Source organism: Physeter macrocephalus, chromosome 10 (genome assembly GCF_002837175.3).
Source record: "Physeter macrocephalus isolate SW-GA chromosome 10, ASM283717v5, whole genome shotgun sequence".
Lineage (NCBI taxonomy): Eukaryota > Metazoa > Chordata > Mammalia > Artiodactyla > Physeteridae > Physeter > Physeter macrocephalus.
In genome coordinates, this window is record NC_041223.1 from 35,464,789 (window position 1) to 35,488,022 (window position 23,234).

At 37.4% G+C, this 23,234-nt stretch overlaps 1 pseudogene; it reads left to right on the forward strand.

The window, feature by feature from the left end:
• Positions 1-5,738: 5,738 nt before the first annotated feature.
• LOC102996470 (protein LEG1 homolog) lies at positions 5,739-22,746 on the forward strand (annotated as a pseudogene).
• The last annotated feature ends 488 nt before the right edge of the window (positions 22,747-23,234 follow it).

Sequence of the window (23,234 nt, forward strand, 5' to 3'; positions counted from 1 at the left end):
AGCACCCTCAGCAAGGACCCCTTCCTTTCAAGCCTATGTAGATATAAATTGGGAATTACTATTGACTTTCCTCTCCTACTAAGATGCTTTTACTCTGTATTATCAGAAGACTATGAACTCACATGTATGTAAGCATTTACAACATGAGCCTTGTTCATTTATCTACTTTCCTAAACTAGACAAAGTTCCACCATAATAGGAACTATGTCTTTTTCAATTTTTTGTTCCCAGTCACGTACACAGTACCTAGCTCATATTAAACACTCAATAAATTTTTGCTTAATTACTGGAAATTGAACAGATGGAAACATTTAAAAACCAATGGATGGAAGTGATCTTGGCCAGTTCCTCAGGCAAAGACTCCTTAGTCCTTGCCCAGGATTTGCTGTTCCTTCTTATGGACACAAAGTTTACTGTGTTTTTATGCCCAGCATTGAATTGAACTTAGGCACTTGGTTCACATTAATCAAGCCAAACAAAATAAAACTTTGTTTTAAACACAGGATTGATTTATATATTTACAACAGGTAAGCCAGCATGGCTGTATATTCATGCTCTTTAGACATGACCTTTTGTCCCTGCAGAGAACTCTCCAGAGGAAGTCAAACTCCTTCACGGACAGAGAACCTGGGCAAATAAATGGCTTGAACACACAGGCTTGTATCATTAAACTAAGATACTCTGATGCATTCTCATTTCCTTAATGATCAATTAATAAGAAGATTATGACATTTCACTCTGGCCTTTTTAGAACAGGAGACATACTGATTTCTTTTTTCAAAATTATTCTAAATACAGCTTCTTCTGTTAACACAATTCTTCAAAGTATCATAAGCTTTATTTTTGGCATGTCTTAATTAATTATATATTGTACACTTTTGAGGTGGTGGGACTTTCCAAAATTTTAGGGTTTTTGCTGAGTCCAGTTTATCAAATTTCCTTTTATGAATTTTCACTTTTAAGTGCTTTTGAAGTCAAGTCTAAGAACTCTGCATAGTCCCAGATCCCAAACATTTTATCCTATGTTTTTCTAGAAGCTTTATAGTTTTATGTTTTACATTTATGTCCCTGATATACTTTTGAGGAGATTTTTGTAGAAGGTATGTAGATTAAATCAAGGTTTATTTATTTGTCTGTGGATGTCCAGTTTTTCCAGCACCATTTATTCAAAAAGCTATACCTCCTTTATTAAATTGCTTTTGTAACTTTGTCAAAAATTGTGCATAATTTGTGTAGATTTATTTCTAGTCTCCCTATTCTGTCCCATTGATCTATGTGTCTATTCTACCAGCAGTACCACACTGTCATGATTCCTGTGGCTATGTAGGAAGCCAAGATGAATGATTCTTCCCACTTTATTCTTCTAGTTCAAAATAGTTTTTAGCTATTATAGGGTCTTTCCCTTTCTGTAAAAATTTTAGAGTAAGATTGCTTATATCTAGTAAAAAAAAAACAACCTACATTTTGATATGTTGGTAACAATTATATTAAACTTACAGATAAATTTAGGAAAAACTGACATCTTTACTATATTGAGCTTTCCAAACCACAAACATGGTATGTCTCCACAAGCATTTAGGTTTTCTTTGATTTCTTTCATCATGTAGATATTTTTAGATGTTTTCTTAGATTCAAACCTAAGTATTTCATTTTCTTTGGAGCAATTGTAAATGGTACTTTAAAAAATTGATTTTCACTTATTAATATATAGAAATGCTATTGATTTTTGTTTGTTAATCTTGTATCCTGGGCAATTTTCTTGTTGTCCTTCTGTTATTAATTTCTAGCTTGATTTCACTGTGGCCAGAAAACATACTCTCTATGATTTCAATTCTTTTAAGTTTGTTAAGGTTTATTTTACATTCAGGATGTGTTCTATCTTTGTGACTGTTCCACAGGCACTTGAAAATAATCTGTATGTTGCTGCTATTGGGTGGAATGTACTAAAAATGTCTATTAGATCCTAAAGCATTTATATATTGGCTGTTTTAAAATCTTTGACAGATAATTCCAACATCTGATTTGCCTTGGTATTGACAGTGATTGTAATTTCTCATGAAAATATTGTTTTTTCTGGTTCTTAACATATCTGGTGATTTCTACTGTGTCTTAGACATTTTGGTTATTATGTTAGAAGATTCTAAGTCCTATATAAATCTTCCATTTTAGCAGGGAATAGCCCTGTTTAGGTTAAGCATATGAATCTTGTCTACTTTTGTAGTCTTTAATCTTAATGACAGTTTTCTCAGCTCTTACAATGATATTCTGGCCTGATGTTTCTTCTGGTGTTGTTGGGCTCCCACTCAGTCTCTGCTGGTGCCATCTGTAAGGCAGAGGTCACTTCCCTGAGGCACCTGTAGTCACTGAGTGACCATCTAGGTGGGGGCAGAAACTGCAGGTGTGGAGGCCATAGAGACACAGGGCTTCATGCTACTGGCCTTTTGGAGGGTAGGACTGTACATTCATGCCTTGGCTGTGGAATGGAAATTGAAATGGAATGGAATTTCCTCCTGCCACTTTGGCCAAAAAATTCAAAATGACCACTTGTAGGATATTGGTTGAAAAAACTATTGAACATCTGCACAGAGCAATGCTAAGTAGTTAGCAAAAAAAATTAAATAAAAAAATCTCTAGAAGGACATATAGAGTAATTTCCCAGGGAAGAAAACTAAGTGAAAAAAATCAGGAAACCAAAGAATAAACATAATATTCTACATTGTGTAGAAGTATGGAATAAATAAGAGATAGATACAATAATATGGAGATACATAAATAGACAGATAAATATAGATGTAATACAGATATATTCATTGAAAAAAAGCACAGAGAAAGGATAAACCAGAAACTACTTAATTGGTTACCCATTAGTGTGAGTAAAAATGCGTTGGGAAGGGGTAGGGAAAGAAATAAAAATTTGCGTATATATTTTCTCAAAGTTTTGATATTTAAAATGTTAATAATCTATGTTAAAAATAAAATTAAATGAAAACAGGTTAAAAACAAAAAACTGAATCCTAACATATACAAATTAACCTAATAACATATCAAAACGATAACACATACTCAGGCTTCACACATACAAATATTACCTTTGATTACACCGCTAGAAGGTTACACCAATAGAAACAGGTTAATTACAGTTTTTATATTATCTTTATTCAATTTTACATCAGAGATTATAACTAAAGTGCAAGAATCCTAATTTTGTGCCTGCAATCTGTGATGTAGTAAACCACCTCATGTCCTGGAAGATTATAAATGATGTCCTTAAGTAATTTTTCGGCTACTTCTGTTTCAGTGTCAGCACACATTTAGATCACTATGTCATCCCTTTATACAAAGCACCAAGTTTATTTTCTCAGGTAAATTTGAAGACATTTCAACAGATTAAATGATAGAAGACGCATTGGATTTAACAAAGAAAATGTGGGTGAAAATATTTATTGCATGTTTACTGATAGTTAACCAAGAAAAAATATTGTCAAACTTTCAGTGGATTTCACTTCCAGGTTATAGTAAATTTTTGCATAAATTAGAAGTGGTTAACAGTTGATAACCAAACTTTCTTGGGGCTGTGTCTTTACCCAAGACAAATAGCATGGACATCAAGTTTCATTTTAAGAATTGTGGAACGGTGGCCAAGATGGCACAGTAGAGGACCCTGAGCTCACCTCCTCCCAAAGGCACACCAAAATTGCAACTATTTACAGAATAATTATTGATGAGAAAGACCAGAAGACTAGCAGAAAAAATCTCCTACAACTAAAGGTTACAGAAGGAACCACAACAAGACAGGTAGGAGAGGCAGAGGTGAGGTACACTTAAGACTCATACCCCGGGGTGGGAAACCCACAAATGGGAGAATAATTCTAATTGTAGAGGTTCTTCCTAAGAAGTAAGGGATCCAAGCCCCCCCAGGCTCCCCAGCCCAGGGGTTCTCTACCGGAAGATGAGCCCCAAGAACATTTGGCTTCAAAGGCCAGCGATGCTTACTTTCAGGAGAGTCCGAGGGCTGTGGAAAACAGAGACTCCACTCTTAAAGGGCACTCACAAAATCTCACATGCTCCAGGACCCAGGACATAAGCAGTAATTCAGAAGGAGCCTGGGTCAGACCTATCTGTTGATCCTGAAGAGTCTCCCGGAGAGGCAGGAGGCAACTGGAGCTCACCCTGGAAATGTAGACACTGGCGGCAGCCATTTTTAGTGTCCTACATGACACTGGTGCTGGCAAGCTCAGTGGAATCTTCCCTCTAGGTTATTAGCATTGGACCTGGCCCCACCCATCAGCCTGTCAAGATGCCTCAGGCCAAACAACTAGCCAGGGGGAGAAACAGCCCCCCACCAGAAGCAGGCTGACTAAAGGCCCTTGAGCCCACAGCTGCCCTGGTATCCGGCCCTGTCCTCAGTAATCCTTTATTGCACATCTCAAAGGCAAGAATCTTTTCTATCTTGCTTACCATGGCAGGCCAGGGCTGTTGCAGAACCAGGAATAAGGTCATTGCTCAATATCCATCAAATTAGGTCTGAAGGTTGGGAATGATTTTCTGATAAAGAGTTTTCTAGCAACTCATTGAGATTGGAATAAACACATAAGCACATGCATACAGGGAAGGGCTTGGCCTGTCTGGGTCCATGGCCTGCATGTTCCCAATCATGGCCCATAATTCTGGCCGTAGTACTGGGGTTCTGAATGGACCATCTCCTGTGCATCACTCCTGAATCTTCTTGGCTGCAATTTTGAAGGCAGCCACTACTGCTAGAATGATTTCCATTCAGGCTTTGATCTGCTCTCTGCAGGTGCATCCTGCAGCTTAATTTCAGTCACACCTTTTACTTCTCACCTACTACCCTGGGCATGTGTGCCTCTGCTACTACCTGGGATACCTGGAAGAACGCACTTAGCACACACACCTGTGTAACCAGAATTGCCGGAGAGTTTCTACATTTTGGGTCTAAAGGACTTGTGACCAAAGGACAATGAGAGAAAATGCTTCTTATTTCCACCCCTCAAGGTTAGTGATTCTTTCATAATGTTCTTTATCAGCCTCAAGACAACATTTAGCACCCATATCCTTACTGGAGGCAAGGCAATTATCAATTATCTTCTCTTGTATTAGCTTTTCTTCCTTTCCTTTTTTTCCTTCCTCATTTTCTTTTACACTATAAGCCCCAAATAAACTACCTGCACAGAAGCCTTTGGCTCAGGTCCTGCTAACATGGAATTGGGGTTGACAGTTCTGACATACAAGTCAGGGCTTGCACATGGACTGAAGTTTAAAAGAGATATGATGAAGCCCCCAAAATCATTAAAATGTCTTCCTAATTCTACCTAAAATTGTTTACTTTATCATTTTATATTGCTGAAATCCCACCAATTAGAGATTAATTTGGATAAACAGCCATCCTTTAAAATACAAGTACTTGTGGAAAGAACGTGCAATTTACTATTATAGTTAATGTGAGAAACAAATAGAGACAGAAATAAATTTAAGAAGAAACCAACTCTTCCTAAAAATTTTAAAGACTGATACATAATCAACATTATTTATTTGGGAGATGAGTAGCAAGGGAAGTACCCTATTATCTCTGGCAAGGTATATCTTTATCTTCACCTTATGTTTAGCCAGGGAAGAGACCTGAAAGCATATGATTAGAAGAGGTATAAAAAACATTGTAGCTTCCTCCTCCATTTCCCAGTAAAAGTTCTGTCATAATCTCAGTCTCCAGGTTAAACATCATGGCTTTTAATCTTTCCTGGGCCTGTGTAATAATAGGCTGTATTTTTGATTCTTTAGGAAGAATATCCAATATCTCAGATGTGTATCCCCCTCTGTGGAAAGAGAGTCCTGATCAGTTCAGTGACTACAAGGTAGAAAATGGAAAATACATCATTAAGTCTGGAATTACCTTGAGAGACTGGGGACATATAAAATCCTATTGAACAAGACAGGCAAGTATTTTGAAAAATTTGCACCAGAAAATGAACAAAATATTTTATGGGGACTGCCTGTGCATCATGGGTGGCAGTACAGGTAAGAATGACTCTCTTTTTCATTACAATGACTCTTTAATTTTGCTGTAAGTTAATTAGGAAGTAGTACCTTGTATATATAACACCACCTTTTTGAAAATTGTTTATTTTTTTCTCTCTTTCCCCCTCCTACTCCTTTTCCAACTATCCTTTTTCCTACTCCTTCTCTCTATTTTTGTCCTCATTTTTTCCTAATCTCTCTTCATCAAGCCTTTATGGAATGTCTGTATGGTTGTTCTACTAGGTGATGTCCAAGAGAACTGTGCGCAATAATAAACATTTTCTGTATTTGCACTGTCAGTGTGAGAGCAGGAGCCATATGTTCTTACATGCAGCTATTGAACACTTGTAATGGCTAATACTTCTGCAGAACTGAATTCTTAATTTTATTTAATTTCAATTAATTTTAAATTTAATAGCCACAAATGGCTAGTGATTACCACATTCACTGAGGCACAGCATATTAGACCTGGTTTATTCAATATCAACAACTATTAATTGAGGTGCTACTATGTACCAAGCCTAGTCTTAAGCACTGGGGAGTACATTCAGGAAAGAAACAGTTAAGGCAATATACATTAAATACACAAGGGTGTATAAGATTAGTTTGCATCACCTAAAGTTTAAATGTGATTAAGTAATCATGCAGATTGGAGTAAAAAAGAAGCAAAAACGTCTGTGGTAAAACCTTTCTTTCATGTGTTCTTTACCTGAAAATAGCATCTACACTCAGGAATGAAAGTAGAGATTTGTTTTGGAACAAAAATATCCTAAGTCCTAAGCTATCTTGTTCTGGCTAACAATGGCATTCAAGAAATAAGGAAACTTTACCATCAGAAAATAGTGTTGGAAGAAAGGAATCAATGAGAAAATGTGTGCTGTAGGAGAAAAGATAAGGGAGGAGACTCTGAAAATTCTGATCTGTGATAACATCCCAAGCTGGCATTAAAACCGAGCTTGTCAGGGAATCTCCTAACACCCAGCATAATTCCTATTCTCAGCCTACCCTTGGCATGGAGAAAAGGAATATCTGAACTCCCGAGACATGGTTCAGGAAGAGCCCAAACCTTAAGGTCCTCTGTAAACAATAAGCAACTCCCCCAAAGGTGACACACGCCTACTCCCAGGAAGGTTATCTACTGTGAGTCCAGAAATGAGCAAACAGCAAGGTAGGATGCTGGACTGGATACTTTAAAAAAATTTCATTTTCATTCAAGAACACAATAAATGGAATTCCTCTCTTTTTTAAGTGGCTGATTTTACTTAGTTCTTAATTGAGTTGAACTCTATGACATAACTAGAGAAAAATCTTAACAGGATTAAAAATTATAAAAGTGGGCTTCCCTGGTGGCACAGTGGTTGAGAATCTGCCTGCCAACGCAGGGGACACGGGTTCGAGCCCTGGTCTCGGAAGATCCCACATGCCGCAGAGCTACTGGGCCCGTGAGCCACAACTACTGAGCCTGCGCGTCTGGAGCCTGTGCTCCGCAACAAGAGAGGCCGAGATAGTGAGAGGCCCGCGTACCGCGATGAAGAGTGGCCCCCGCTCGCCGCAACTAGAGAAAGCCCTCGCACAGAAACAAAGACCCAACACAGCCAAAAATAAATAAATAAATTTATTTTTAAAAAAAATTATAAAAGTGGCCATAAAAGTATTTCACCAGCAGTATGCTAAGTCTCAGAGATAAGATAAGGACTATAAGCACAAGAGTAAATTTAAAAAGAGAGTGACAACCATGGGCTGAGATTATCGTAAGAAGAAAATAGGACCAAGGAGCTTGGTGAAGGCATTGAGGGAATAATATTACAGAGATGGCAATGACAGCAGGTTGTATCAGGAGTAAGACTGACACGCTGGCAGGACAACTGGAATGTGAAACAGAGTAGTGAGTGGTAAATTTGGGAAGATCAGTTAGTGCTTGTTTAAGAAGTGTCTTTAAATTCAGACTAAAGAGTTTTAATTGGGCTCCTAAGCGATATGTTTGAGTTTAATAATGCTTGCACAATACTTAGGCCTTCTGAATGTTTGCTTCTTGCTCGCTTAGCAGAGGTTTTTTTATAGCTTTATTAATATATAATAAGAATACAATAAGCTGCCCGTTTAAAAATGTATTCACTAATAAGTTTGAAATATGTATATAGCTTTGAACCCGTCACCACAGAAAATGACCATATGCGTTATTCTAAAAAATGTCTTTTCCCCTTTGTATTCTCATCGTCAAGAACTTCCCTACCCCTTATGTCCACTCTCTCCCTGCCCTCTATGCCACTAACTTCTCACCTCACCCCGCTCCCCAACTTCACAGGCACCACTGATCTGCTTTCTATCACTGCAGATTAGACAATGTTACCTAGAGTTTCATTTAAACAGTTGTGTACTCATTTTTGTCTGGTGTATTTCAATTGTCATAATTATTTTGAGATTCAGCAATCTACTTACATATGTCAATATTCATTTATTTTTATTGCTTAGCAGAAATTTTAATTGGAAAAATGTTGGAATTGGTAAGAGAATATTGAGGGTCTGAGGCAGGATAATGCCTTCCCTTAAAGGACTTCCAACATAGTTAAGAAGAAAAGTTAGAAATGATACAATCAGAGGAAAATAAAAGGTCAATGCATAAAATACTGGATAAATATAATAAGGAGGTGAGCACAGTTTGGCTATAAAGGAAGAGAAAGTGCTAAAAGATGGCAGGAAGAGTAGTGGAACTCCTCTGACAAAAAGTGGAAAGTTCACAAAGCAGTGTCAAGAAAGACCTTTCCTGGGTGTAATGTCTCATGTAAGAGGGAAAGTGCACAGTTTGGAAACCTATTAAGCTCACATTTGAGTAACAAGGAGGGGTGGAGGGAGAACTGGCAGGCAGTTTTTATCTAAAGTCCATATGTTATCAAGATCATAGGCATTGGAAATCATCTGAAATGTTATATCATCACAAAGGTCTGGTGGCAAACTTCCAACAAGCCTGATTCAGATACCTTGGGAAAGCTGTCTCATTAGATGCCATCTGCTTCAATTCCAGGAAATCTTTACTTTCAGGTCGCCAGATGATGTGCAGGTCCAGTCAGGGTTTGGTGATTTCTTTAGCTGTATCATGTGAATCAAAGAGTCTTTTCCTGGAGTTTGACAGCGCAAGTGTTGGTTAACAGTACCTGACAGGGGCCTCTTCAATGAGGCTGAAGAGAGTTCTTCTAGAAGTGTCTTTTCCAATAGACAAAATTTCCTGGTAGCAAAGTGTAACTCTTAATGCCTTCATCTCCCAAGAGCACACTGTGAGAAGATTGCTCTACCGAAGCACTGTTATTTTTAATAGAAACAATTACGCCTTTGCAATATATAAGTATTTCCCTTTTCATCAGCTATAGGCCAAAAGAAGCAGGAATCAAGTGCATTGGTTATCCCATGACTATCTCAAAAGTTGAGAGTTTGTGAGTCCCAAAACGATCTCACAGCAATACTTTTGGCCAACGTATTTGGAGGGCATCTACAAATTTCGCCAATTGAGTCTTAATAATGCATGAGGGGAGACTTCCCTGGTGGCGTAGTGGTTAAGAATCCACCTGCCAACGCAGGGGACATGGGTTCGAACCCTGGTCCGGGAAGATCCCACATGCCTCAGAACAGCTAAGCCCATACGCCACAAATACTGAGCCTGCACTCTAGAGCCCGCAAGCCACAACTACTGAGTCTGCATGCCACAACTACTGAAGCCTGCACGCCTAGAGCCCATGCTCCACAACAAGAGAAGCCACCGCAATGAGAAGCCCGTGGACCGCAACAAAGAGTAGCCCCCGGCTCGCCACAACTAGAGAAAGCCCACACACAGCAACAAAGACCCAATGTGGCGAAAAATAAATAAATAAATTTAAAAAATAATAATAATAATAGGGCCTCCCTGGTGGCGCAGTGGTTGAGAGTCCGCCTGCCGATGAAGGGGACACGGGTTCGTGCCCCGGTCCGGGAAGATCCCACATGCCGTGGAGCGGCTGGGTCCGTGAGCCATGGCCGCTGAGCCTGCGCGTCCGGATCCTGTGCTCCGCAACGGGAGAGGCCACAACAGTGAGAGGCCCGCGTACCGCAAAAAAAAATAAAAATAAAAATAAAAATAATAATATTAATGCATTAGTGCATTCAACTAAACCAGAGGGTTAAAGATGATAAGTGCAGTGAAATAGTTATAAAACTGGCCAAACAGCACAGACTTAAAGTACTTGGCCAGAAAAATGAGTTCTTCATTCACTATGAAGTTTTAGAGGAGTTCCCCAGGTAGGGATAATCTTTTCTAAAACGACTTTTACCACGGAAGAGGCAGTAGGCTGTTTACAAGGGAGGGATTCAGTCTGATGTGAAAATATACAGATTGTAACTAAAACATTTTTACCCATGAGACAAAGGGAGTTGTATGAAATCCATTTTCCAGACTTTGGTCTGTTAGGCAGTTTAAAATGTCTAGGAGCAGCAAGAACAGGCTTCTCTGTGTTGTACTTCAGATAAGTGGAACAAGTGAGACAGGCACTTTTTGTGGCCTTATTAATGTTTCTCGCCCAATATTGATTCATGAAGGCTATCATTTTGACAGTGGTGAAGGGTGGAAATTTTAGAGTCTCCAGTGGGACTGGGTTGTTGTTTGGTCAAACCAGAGCTTTCTTTTTTTTTTACCAAACCAACAACTGTTAAATTTACAATCTTGTTTTTCCTTTCCTGAGGCCAACTGTTGGGCTTCTCTAGCCAGTTTTTCTAAGTTACCATTTGGGGGACCTTTGGAACATGACAGAGGTTTGGCTGCTAATGCTACCTTTAAGGGCAGCATTCCTTGTGGAAATATTGGCAGGGTGATTTTACTTAGCTAACAGAATCAAGTTTAGAATGCCCTGGAATCTTAATAATAGCTGAAGTTGCAGGTAAAAGTATTGCATTCAATAATTACTGAATATAGGAGCCATTTAGAATTTTATTTCCACAGAACGTAATTCCTCAAAGCCCCATCACTGAGAATCAGAAGGGCACTGGAAAGCCTGATTAGAAGACTGAAGGCTCATAAAACACTTAAATTTATAATAATCTCTTTCCAATGTCCTGGCTTATTGCAATAATAAATGAAACTGGGGGGATTTTGTTTCATTTAAGAGCCTTCATTTCCTGGAGTTGAAGATTAAGAATTTTGGCAGTCTTCCTTTGAGGTGATTCATCTAGAGTATGAGACAGCTGGTTTGCCAGATTAACTGACTCTAGAGTAGACCTAGTTTCCTATTCCATCCTGGTCCTTTTTACTATAAGGGAAAGGTCCCAGTTCAACTCATGAATAAACATAGAGTTAAAAACTACCCAGGTGGAATCAACATCTAAAGGAAGGCCAGAATTTTCTTTAAAATCAACCTGAATTTGGTTGTAATTGTCATGAACACGTTCATCAGATTTTTGTGTGCAAGCCTGAATTTTGTTCCAATCAACAAGTTTTGGAAAAACCCTAGAAATTGCTTGATGAAGTCCCCTAGAGATAGCTTGAGCCTGATCATATAGTAAGTTAGTGGGCTGATCTCCCAGTTGTCATTCTAGAGATCTTTCAGGATTTCCCTATTTGCAGGTTTTATGCAATGCCGAGCCTGGCCTTCACCAACAAGCATATGAACTAGCTAATATAAGTCAGAGAAACCAGTTTGGTAAGTTTGAAGGACAATATTAAATTCCTTAGCAAATCTGTGAGGATCTTCAGTTATTTGGGGAAAACCTTTGACAATGACTGGCAGTTCAAATTTAGTGCAGGGAATATAAGAAATTAAGGGTTTGCTCTCTGGATCCTCAGAAGGCTTTATGTTAAAGGGACAGATTCTGACAAGTTCAGAGGAAAAGGGAATGGAGAGAATTTCAGAGAAAGGGGAAGTTGGGTGAGAGAGTTAGCATGGGGGAATTGAGGGTATAGAGGAGGTGTGGGTGGTGTAGAAGGAAGGGGGATGATGGCATCAGTGGTGGAGTCTGGACAGGGAGAGCTGGGGAAAGAGCCAGGTGGTGCTGAAGGAGGAACCAAGGCAGAAGAGCATGAGGCTTTGGGACACCTTTTATCTTTTTTTAATTGTTTGTCTCAGTTCATCTTAAAATCTTAATTTGCAGAGATACAATTTTAGACTCCCAATAATATTGGGAAGCCTCAAAATACCAATTGAAATAAGCATTTCACTCAGTTCTGGAAATTTTTAAGCTATTTTAGTCCAATTTGGTTTTAAGAAAATTGTTTGGAGATTTCAAAAATTCCCCATAATGGCCATTGATATTTTTTTTAAAATAAATTTAATTATTTATTTATTTATTTTGGCTGTGTTGGGTCTTCGTTTCTGTGCGAGGGCTTTCTCTAGTTGCGGCGAGCAGGGGCCGCTCTTCATCGCGGTGCGCGGGCCTCTCACTATCGCAGCCTCTCTTGTTGTGGAGCACAGGCTCCAGACGCGCAGGCTCAGTAGTTGTGGCTCACGGGCCCAGTTGCTCCGCGGCATGTGGGATCTTCCCAGACCAGGGCTCGAACCCATGTCCCCTGCATTGGCAGGCGGACTCAACCACTGCGCCACCAGGGAAGCCCCCGCCATTGATATTTTTAATTGTTGTTTGGCCAGGTTGATCTATTTAGTTGCAAATGTTCACGAGGAAGGACCACTTTTTAAATATAAAATTGGCTGGAGTCCGGGGGAAGGGCGGAGGGCACTCTCAAAATTCTTAGGTAACTGGGACCCCATTTCTCAGAGGTTTTTCTTTAGAGTGAAAGTGAGGTAGGAGGTAGATGGGCCCCAGGGCTGAGCAGCTGGGGTTTGTCAAGTGGAGTGAATCGGAGCTTTGTTTTCCCCGACACTCCAAGCACAAAATTAGTGGCAGGAGCTTAGCCCTGCCGGAGTAAAGAGATAAGACGACCACATCTATCACTCCTGAGGTCAAGGAAACCTCCCCAACTGCACATGTACAGGAAGGCTCCTTGGGGGGGTCAGAAAGGGAGGGAGCATCACCCCATAGTAGGTGTTTTAAAGCCTCCCATAAGCCTCCACTGGAATCCATCTTGGCAAAAAGATGTGTGCAAATATTGGATAGGGCCCTAAGATAGGTCAGATATGAGAAAAGAAATGAGATAATTGGACAGAGGAGAACAAAGTCTCAGAAGAACTGCCCTCTATAAATGATTTGACTTTCTCTTTACTTTGCTCCTCCTCATTAAGGAGGACACCCACACCATTTCTCTCCAGCTGTGTATTCCTGTTCTACTTCTGCCTAAATAAACTCTTTCTCTGTGTGTTCTCCCACATGTTGTGCTGTGTCTCTATTAATAAACTTTGTACCTGTTTTTGCAGTTTTTGCCTCCTTGAAATATTCTTGCTTTCAAATGGCGGCAAGACCCAGGGCAACTTTGCTTCTAGCCTCTAGCCCCTGGTGGTCTAGCAGATAGGATTCCTGGTTTTCATCCAGGCTACGCAGGTTCAGTTCCTGGGCAGGAAACTAAGATCTTGTTTCAAGACCACTAACTGCTGTCTCTCTGAGATCAAAGAACAATTTTCAAACAGCTTGAACAGCTTACAGCTCAAACAACTTGCAAGCCTAATACCAGCCAATGTTAAAAAAAACAGCTTGGTCCCAGAGAAGCCAGGCCAAAAGTCTTTTCAGCAAATTTCCAGAAAATAACCCCTTCCAAAGGAATAAGTCAAAGGCTAAAAAACCAACACGATTTCAGTGAAGCAAGGGATTCTTTCCCCTGTCCCAAAAGAATGGGTCTAAGGCATTTCAGCCTGCTTCAGTTGAAACAGTCTATTCTCAAAATCAGACCAAAATGCCAAACAGGTACTTGCATATAGAACAAGGGCTGAACCAGAAAGACGAAACTTAAAATAGATCCCAAATAAAGCCTACAGAGCATCAAATGCAAAGAGAGCATGAGCTCAGATCTAGGAGAAAGACATACCTTCAAACTCCAGGGTCACTGAGAAAGTAGTGAGTGATAATGGGGTCAGTTGTGTGTACCACACCTGTTTGCTTACAAGCCCAGAGCTTTTGAGGATCTTCTCTGGTCCCTGCATGGACCGCCAAAATGTTGACAAAATAAACAAATAAATAGACAGCCAAATATTTCTCTAGGGAATATGGGTTTTTTCAGGATCAGCAGAAAATTGCAGTTCAGGGTCTGCAACCATGCAAAAAAACATGCAAGTGCCCGCATGGCAAGGGAAGGAGCACACTTTTATAGAAGAAAAAGGAAGTTGGGAGGGTTATGGCAAGTAAAGAGTCCATGGCTTTTCATTGGCTGAATCCTTGTGAGGAAAGAAAAGGAGTTTTTCTTCTTCCTGTTGGGATCTGCTATCATTGCAAGGTGTGAGAGCTCTCCATCATTGCAAGGTGTGAGAGCTCTCCATTCTGGTCTCCCAAGTTTTAATTTAATTTAATCTAATTTAATTTAATTTGGGTTTCTGGGGTTTTTCTAAAAATAAATTTATTTATTTATTTTTGGCTGCGTTGGGTCTTTGTTGCTGCGCCCGGGCTTTTCTCTAGTCGCAGCGAGCAGGGGCTACTCTTCATTGCGGTGTGCGGGCTTCTCATTGAGGTGTGGCTTCTCTTGCTGTGGAGCACGGACTCTAGGCATGTGGGCTCAGTAGTTGCGGCTTGCGGGCTCTAGCATGTAGGCTCAGTAGTTGTGGCGCATGGGCTTAGTTGCTCCGGGGCATGTGGGATCTTCCTGGACCAGGGCTCGAACCCATGTCCCCTGAATTGGCAGGCAGATTCTCAACCACTGCGCCACCAGGGAAGCCCTGGGTTTCTGTTTATTAATTTTTTTACAACAGTGATGGCAAGGCTGACACAATTCTTCAAAAGAAAAATATTTTGTGCATTTCTGTAAACCTAATGTATCTAGTATATCTACAGCTTAAAAATGAGCCTTGTAAACCCAGCCCTTGATCCTTTCTCTTTAGCTGATCCCACCCAAAGGGCAGACTGTGGCCATGAATCTGGGGATCATCTATGTATCTCTGTGGACAGTTGGTGGGCTGGTGAGTTTAAGGTAACAATCAAAACTCAAATTGATGACCTTTCCTCAAAGAATCAATTCAATCTAGAATCCCAATTATAGAAACAAAAATAGAAATGAGAACTACTGCTTTTACACACACAAAAAAGAAAAATCTCTTTGACCCAAATATTGTGAATGTTTTGACATGAGGTTTTAGACAGTATTTTAAAAATTAGTAGTTAATTTATCCAATTATGAAAATATCAATTAGAGAAAACTAGTAACCTCAAAACTTGCTTTAAATACATAGGACAAAAGTAGGAATTTGTAATACATTAATAACTTTTTGTTTATACAGACCTTAATTATTATCTCTCTGCAATACCCTTCCTTGCTGTGGTTGCTTCTGGCATAATGGGAATATCATCAGACAATGTCACCTTTTTGCCACCATCCAAGGATCAGATGAATTTTTGTTATAATGTTTCTAGCTGTTATTCATCCTTTCCAGATACAGTGAAAAAATGGAATAAATCTTACCAGGTTTTGGCGGGGTTTTTTTTTAGGGTTTTAAGTAATACTCTTCAAGAGTAGTCAGGTAAATTTTGAATAATATTTAATGTAAGATTTTTTATGCATTGAACAGTATGTTCCTAAGGAATAAAGTTCTAGTATCTAAATCTTTATTAGGATGACAACAACATTAATATGAGTAGATTACTGCATGACATCATATCTCATTAGCACCCACATTAATATTAAGACTGCCCTATCCATTCTTTTCACACCAAATAAATTATATTCAAAACCTGTAGAAATTATGTCTTTATAGTGCACGTTCATCACATTTTCAGGTCAAGTGAACAGTAAACTCTATAAATACTACTAGGGAATAGATTGTGGTGAATTTGATCAGCTTATTTCAACTCACTTTATAAACCATCACCTGTGCTGACTAAAATGATAATCTGACAATCAGAATCAAATGTTGATGTCCAAAGTGAAGTGTCACGGGTGAGAGAGTAAATGACCAAAGATCAGGTTTCCCTTTAGAGAACTTGTTAATTATACTGCATATGATTAGGTGAAAATACTCTTATACATCCTCCCATTTCTGACTTTTAAAACTTTGTGGAAAGTTCATTTCATGGCAAGAGAAAAACAAATAAATGAAATACTACAGTATAAAATTCTGAGCATTTCAAAATCATATGGTTTATTTCTTTCAAATGGATTCAGTAATACTAGTAATTAATATAGCTAATATTAAGCTCTTTGGGGAGAATTAAGCATTAAGTCTTTTGTACTTTAACTCTTAAGTGTTCTCCCCTCATTTAGAATATTGAAAAATTATATTTATAAATAGAATTGATTTTCAGAAAGAGAGATTGTTATAATTGCCTAAATATTAATAACATTTTCCTTCTTGGATAGCAGGTAAAGTCATATTCTAGTAACTTTGATGACCTCTTGAAGTACTTATGGGTTGCACATGTCTCATCCTTGAAGGTTACTCGTAAAAAAATTCACAATAGGTAAGAATGGATCTAAAGTTATTTTTTTAATCTTACACTATCTTTCTATCTTACACTATCTTTTTCACTGAAATCTTTTTCAATTTACCTATATGTCAACCATCGGGATGTATTATGATAAAGATAAAACTGATAAGAAAACATTTTACTGGATAAAACTTGAAAATATTTTATAAGTTAGGTATATTTCCAGACTAGGTGATACAGATAATACAGATATAACATTATTCATTACAAATTAAAAATTAAAATTTATTTGTCAATAAGAAGATAAAATTTAATGTAAATTGGTGCAACCGCTATAGAAAACAGTATGGAGAGTCCTCAAAATATTAAAAATAGAACTACCATATTATCCAGCAATTTCACTTCTGGGTATTTTTCTGAAAAAAAAAAATGAAAACACTAATTTGAAAAATATATATGCACCCCTCATGTTCATTGCAGCATTATTTACGCTAGCCAAGGCATGGAAACAACCTAAGTGTCCACCGACAGATGAATGGATACAGAAAATGTGGTATATATACACGATAGGATATTATTCAGCCATAAAGAAGAAGGAAATTTTGCCATTTGCAACAACATGGATGGACTTTGAGGGCATTACTCTAAGTGAAATAAGTCAGACAGAGAAAGACAAATACTGTGTGACCCCACTTATATGTAGAATCTTAAAAACAAAACAAAACAAAAACAAAACTCCCCAAAAACAAAAACCAAGCTCATAGACACAAAGAACAGATTGGTGGTTGCCAGAGGCGGGAGGTAGGTGAAATGCGGGAAAGGGGTCAAAATGTACAAATTTCTAGTTATAAAATAAATGTCATGAAGACATAATGTACAGCATGGTGACTATAGTTAATGGTACTGTATTGCATATATGAAAGTTTCTAAGAGAGTAGATATTAAAAGTTCTCATCACAAGTAAAATATTTGTAACTGTGTAGGGTGACTAATGTTAACTAGACTTGTGGTGATCATTTTGCAATACACACAAATATCAAATCATTATGTTGTACACCTGAAAAAAAAAGAGAAAAATTGTCTGTCTAGTATATATCATTAGGAAAAAATATCAAACTACCTGAAAATCAGGAAAAATTCTCCACAGGTTATTTCATTTTTCAGTGGTTACCTGTAATGAAAACCATGTGTTCTTAAAGAGATATCCAAATCCAGCAGAAATTGCTAATCCTCTTTGATTTATATCTTTACATTTTGAAACAATGAGAGTTGGTCACATTCCAGAGTTTATGCAAGTAGAGCATGTTTTATGAAAAAGGCAAAACATTTGACTAAAAGTACATATTTTCTGGGATGATAATTTCCAGATTTAAATTCTAAGAATATCTCTTCAAAGTTTCAAATTTAGGGGCTAAATCAATACCACGTTTTTACAGTCTGTAATCTAAAAAGTAGAATAGTGTAGTTTTGAAGAAATTAGCTGTTTATAAGTTCAGTTGGCAAAGTTCTGAGTAGACTAATTCTAAATGCATACTCCCCCTCACTTGTCTATTAGGTTACAACATTACTCTAAACAAGAAGTAGAGTTTGAAAGCAGCAGGGCTTTGTTTGTGGATTATTTAGCTTGCTCTTCCCTTCAGCTTTGATTAGAACATATGAACTCCAGAAGGGCCTGCCAACACAAATGCTTGTTAGTGGGAATAAAGCCCCCTTCATCAGTGACTTTACAGGCTTTCAGAACACAGTCCTGCTTGTTCTAAATTTTCTCCACAAAGTGTATAAGTATACAGGTAAGTGACACAGAGACTATTTTTTTTGTAAATTCTATATGTTGTGTTGATTTCATCGGTAATGAAATATCACTAGAATCATAATTATGAATCATTACAACAGATCGTCTAAAGAAAGAAGTGACTTCCTGTACATATCTGTTTCAAAGTTTTCACAATAACCTTTGAGGGCTTTTTTTTTTTTTAATTTATTTTTGGCTGTGTTGGGTCTTGGTTGCTGCGTGCTGGCTTTCGCTAGTTGTGGTGAGCAGGGGCTACTCTTCGTTGCAGTGCACAGGCTTCTCAGTGCGGTGGCTTCTCTTGTTGTGGAGCACGGGCTCTAGGAGCATGGACTTCAGTAGTTGCAACACGCGGGCTCAGTAGTTGCGGCGCGTGGGCTCAGTAGTTGTGGTGCACAGGCTTAGTTGCTCCATGGCATGTGGGATCTTCCTGGACCAGGGATCGAACCTGGGTCCCCTGCATTGGCAGGCAGATTCTTAACCACTGAGCCACCAGGGAAGTCCTCTTTGTGGGCTTATGATGGGTTTCATTTAATGGGACATATTATAGGCCCTCCTTTACTTAGCATGTCCTCTCTTCTGGGGTCTTTGCACAAAAACAGCAGATCAGTACCAACACATTTTAGTTTGACAAGGAGATAAGAGAAATCTCTTTTTCTTTCTTGGATAAGTTTTGCTATTTTATTTTATTTTACTTTGTTTTAAAATGAAAAACATAATAAATATAATAATGATACTTGCCATGACTAACAGAACCAGGAAATAATTTTGTTATGTGAACTTTCTTCAGCCAGTTCTACAGATTATAGACATAAAGAAAAAAATCTGACCCCTTAAATTTCTGGTTTTGGAGAAGTTATATTTCTCCAAAATTTCCAAATCCTAGGCTTATTAACAGTGGAAAACAGAAGAAATCACATAATGATAAATTTGAAAATTACTGTATCATTCAATTTTCCAGATACTATTTACCATTTACCCTTGTTCTATTGAGGAAAAAAATATATACATATGTGTATATATATATATATATATATATATATATATATATATACACATATATATATGCACATATAACTAATTTCTATTCCCTAAAGCCAAATTCAGAAATGAGTCAAAATAAAAATGAATGCATTGTAAATTTAAAATTGTGTATGCATTACTTAGGGTAACACGATATTTGAATAAATAAACTTTGAATTATAATGGCAAAACTCAATAGGATTCTATTTCTCCCTCTCATAATGATTCAGGATGTTTACTCAATTGAAAGGAGGCTTTCTTCCATGTGAGGAAAAAAATATATACATATGTGTATATATATATATATATATATATATATATACACATATATATATGCACATATAACTAATTTCTATTCCCTAAAGCCAAATTCAGAAATGAGTCAAAATAAAAATGAATGCATTGTAAATTTAAAATTGTGTATGCATTACTTAGGGTAACACGATATTTGAATAAATAAACTTTGAATTATAATGGCAAAACTCAATAGGATTCTATTTCTCCCTCTCATAATGATTCAGGATGTTTACTCAATTGAAAGGAGGCTTTCTTCCATGGTAATTCAGGGACTCAGGATCCTTCAATCTGTGGCTCCGTCAATCTTTACAGCTTCACCATTGTATGCTCGGTACAAAAATCAAAGGAATTAGAGAGCTTAAAGAGAGACCCCCTTTTAAAGGCCTAGGACTAGAAGAGACAAGCATAACTTTATCTCACGTACCTCTGGCAAAAATACAGCCCCACTGGATGGAGGATGGGAGGGACTTGGGAAAGTTCATTCTTGTCTGAGCCCCACTGATAGGGGAATCACAAAATCTGTTGAATTGCCGGTCATCTTTGCCACATTGTCAGATACAGAAAGCAAAATCTAGGCCAAGATGATTTAACAAACTTGAACTTCCCAGTATGTAAAGAATAAGGGATTAGATGAATGGTTAGAGTTTATTTCATTTAAAAATTATAAGATTTCTAAACTTTTGTAAGCTCTACTTTTACTAAAATTAGCTTTGGATTTGTTAAGGAGTTTTGAATTCACTGTAGGCCACAATAAAAAAGAAAAAGATGCAGAAAAGAAACAGTAAACTGGAACATAGTTAAACAAGCTACCTAGCTTCCTCACTTCCTCTAGTAATTGCATGCTCTCACCGATGCTCAGAATTCAGAAACTGTGCTGAAAACCTTGGCAGATATTTTTAGTTAATTCAAGTGTAGACAAAATAATAATAAATAGAATATCATTAATCAAAATATTTTTACAGTTGAACATGTCTGGTTCATAGTTAACATATATTAAACTTTTTAACATAATATTCAACTACATTTTTGATATAAAAAAATTTAAGATTTTTCTTTAGCAACTGCACTAAATTTTCTTGTATTTTAGCCTTTATGCCATGATATTTTTGTGACTTCAAGTCTCCATTGCTTTGGCATTAAAAAAAAATTATTTATTTACCTTAACCAAACTTGGGAAAAGTCATGCAAGGGAAAGTTTAGTCTGCAGATTATACCACTTGCTTGTATGGCTGCCCTGCCTCACTCTTAGCGTGGAAAAATACGGTGAAAAGAGTGATTCCTGACTCCTGAGACTTTGATGTGTAAATTCTAACCAATGCCAGTCAAAGACCTCCTGTAGAAGAATTAGGGGTAGGGCAAGAGTCCAGGGATGTTAATGGAAATAACTGCTCATAAAATAAAGTAATGGGAAATAAATATGATTTTTCCAACAGAGAACTAATAGAAGAAAAAAGGGCAGTAGCCCAAGCTCAAGGCTTCTGTATCCTCTTTCTTGTTCATTAACTGATCAATCCATTCTGACATATTTGGTCTACCCAAAATTCACAACCGTTACTACTTTTTTCTATTTCCTAATAACATTTCATTTTATGACTATTATTTTCCTTATATTATTTTATTTTATTTTATTTTTGCTGTACGCGGGCCTCTCACTGTTGTGGCCTCTCCCGTTGCGGAGCACAGGCTCCAGATGCGCAGGCCCAGCGCCCATGGCTCACGGGCCCAGCCGCTCCGCGGCATGTGGGATCTTCCCGGACGGGGGCACGAACCCGCGTCCCCTGCATCGGCAGGCGGACTCTCAACCACTGCGCCACCAGGGAAGCCCTATTTTCCTTATTTTTAAAATATATTCAATATATGTCTGTTATTTAAAATTCAAACACTACAGAAAGTTATTAAATGCAAATAAAACTTACCTTCTCCATCATCATCACTTAACCTCCATACCATGATTTCTTGCCTGATATATATACTTACATATATTTAAGTTTTGGGCCCACTTCTACAAAAATAATTAAATGAACTAGTGAATATAAATAAATGAATAAATAATTTGATAAAAACTCTGTATTTGCATAAAAGAGATTATATGTATGGCACTGTTCTATGCTATATATTTTTAACTAATCATGTATATTTTAGATATTAGCAAGTCAACAAATATTAACAGACATCATTCTCTTTAAATAATACATAATTTTCTACTGAATGGATTTATATTCTTTCCTATTTTAAGCAATGCAAAGTGACATTTGATGTCTACTTTCATTAATTTAATTTGTTGGAATGGTGACAGGTTAAATTACTGGGAATGAATTTATGATCAGTTATTGCCAACTGGCAATGAGAGTGTGGTATAGATTATATTCTTATCAAAATAAAAACAAAAACAAAAAAACCCCACATAAATTGTTTATTAAGGTTCATATTTTTGCATAGACACCAAAAATGAGTATTAGCAAACTTTAAAATTTGCAATAGTCTAATATGCAAAAAATATCACTTCACTTTTTTATGGGTCTTACTTTTTTTTTTTTTGGTTTTTTTTTTGGTTTATTTTTTTGCGGTACGCGGGCCTCTCACTGTTGTGGCTTCTCCCGTTGCGGAGCACAGGCTCCAGACGCGCAGGCTCAGCGGCCACGGCTCACGGGCCCAGCCGCTCCGCGGCATGTGGGATCCTCCCGGACCGGGGCATGAACCCGTGTGCCCTGCATCGGCAGGCGGACTCTCAACCACTGCGCCACCAGGGAAGCCCTATGGGTCTTATTCTTTTAATCACTGCTGTATCCACTATTCTCGCTGTATCCACTATTCACTTACATATCTTATAAATTTGAATATGAAGGCATAACATAATTTTAAAGAGCAAAACATGTTTTATTTTAAAATGTATATGAAAACATGTTAATTTTATACTAATTGAAATTGAAATGAATTTTGTTAAATTGAATTTTGTTTTAAATAATTTCATCTTTTGGGATCAAAGTTAAAATTTTTCCGACAACTTTTAAATGTCTTTAAATTTTCTAGGAAAACTGTCTCTCATTATATGGAAAATTTTAATGAAGTTAAAAGTTACAAGAAAACTGTTTCTAGAGATTTTGGAATTCATTCTTCATTGTTTTAACTAAATGCTCCTGGAAATTTATAGTAAAATAAAAATCCACAATGAAAAATTTTCAAGGAACAGTGTTCTCCAATAATAACTAAAATGTTAAATGTCCAGTATAGATTCAGTTGAATAACTGGCAAATGCTGATAAGTTAATAAAGGTAATAAGACACTGATTGGACTGTTGGGATATTATTCTACTTAAATTAATTTCATGAAATTTAGAGGAATAGATTTTCATGGACAGTAGTAGACAGGCAGAATATTTTAAATGAAAATCTGAATAGTGAATTTGAATTTCTAAAATGCTTAAAAATGAACTATTGGTTTAGAATGTATTACCTGATTTAGCAATGTTCGCTCTGAAAAAATTTAAAAATTATGTTCAGAATTTTTTAGTTCATATTTTATGGGATACTTCATTTTTATGGAATACTTCAGGGTCACAGAGGGCAGCATTTCTCTCCTTTAAGAAGAGATAATACACAAGAAGGTGGCTCTGCCTCCT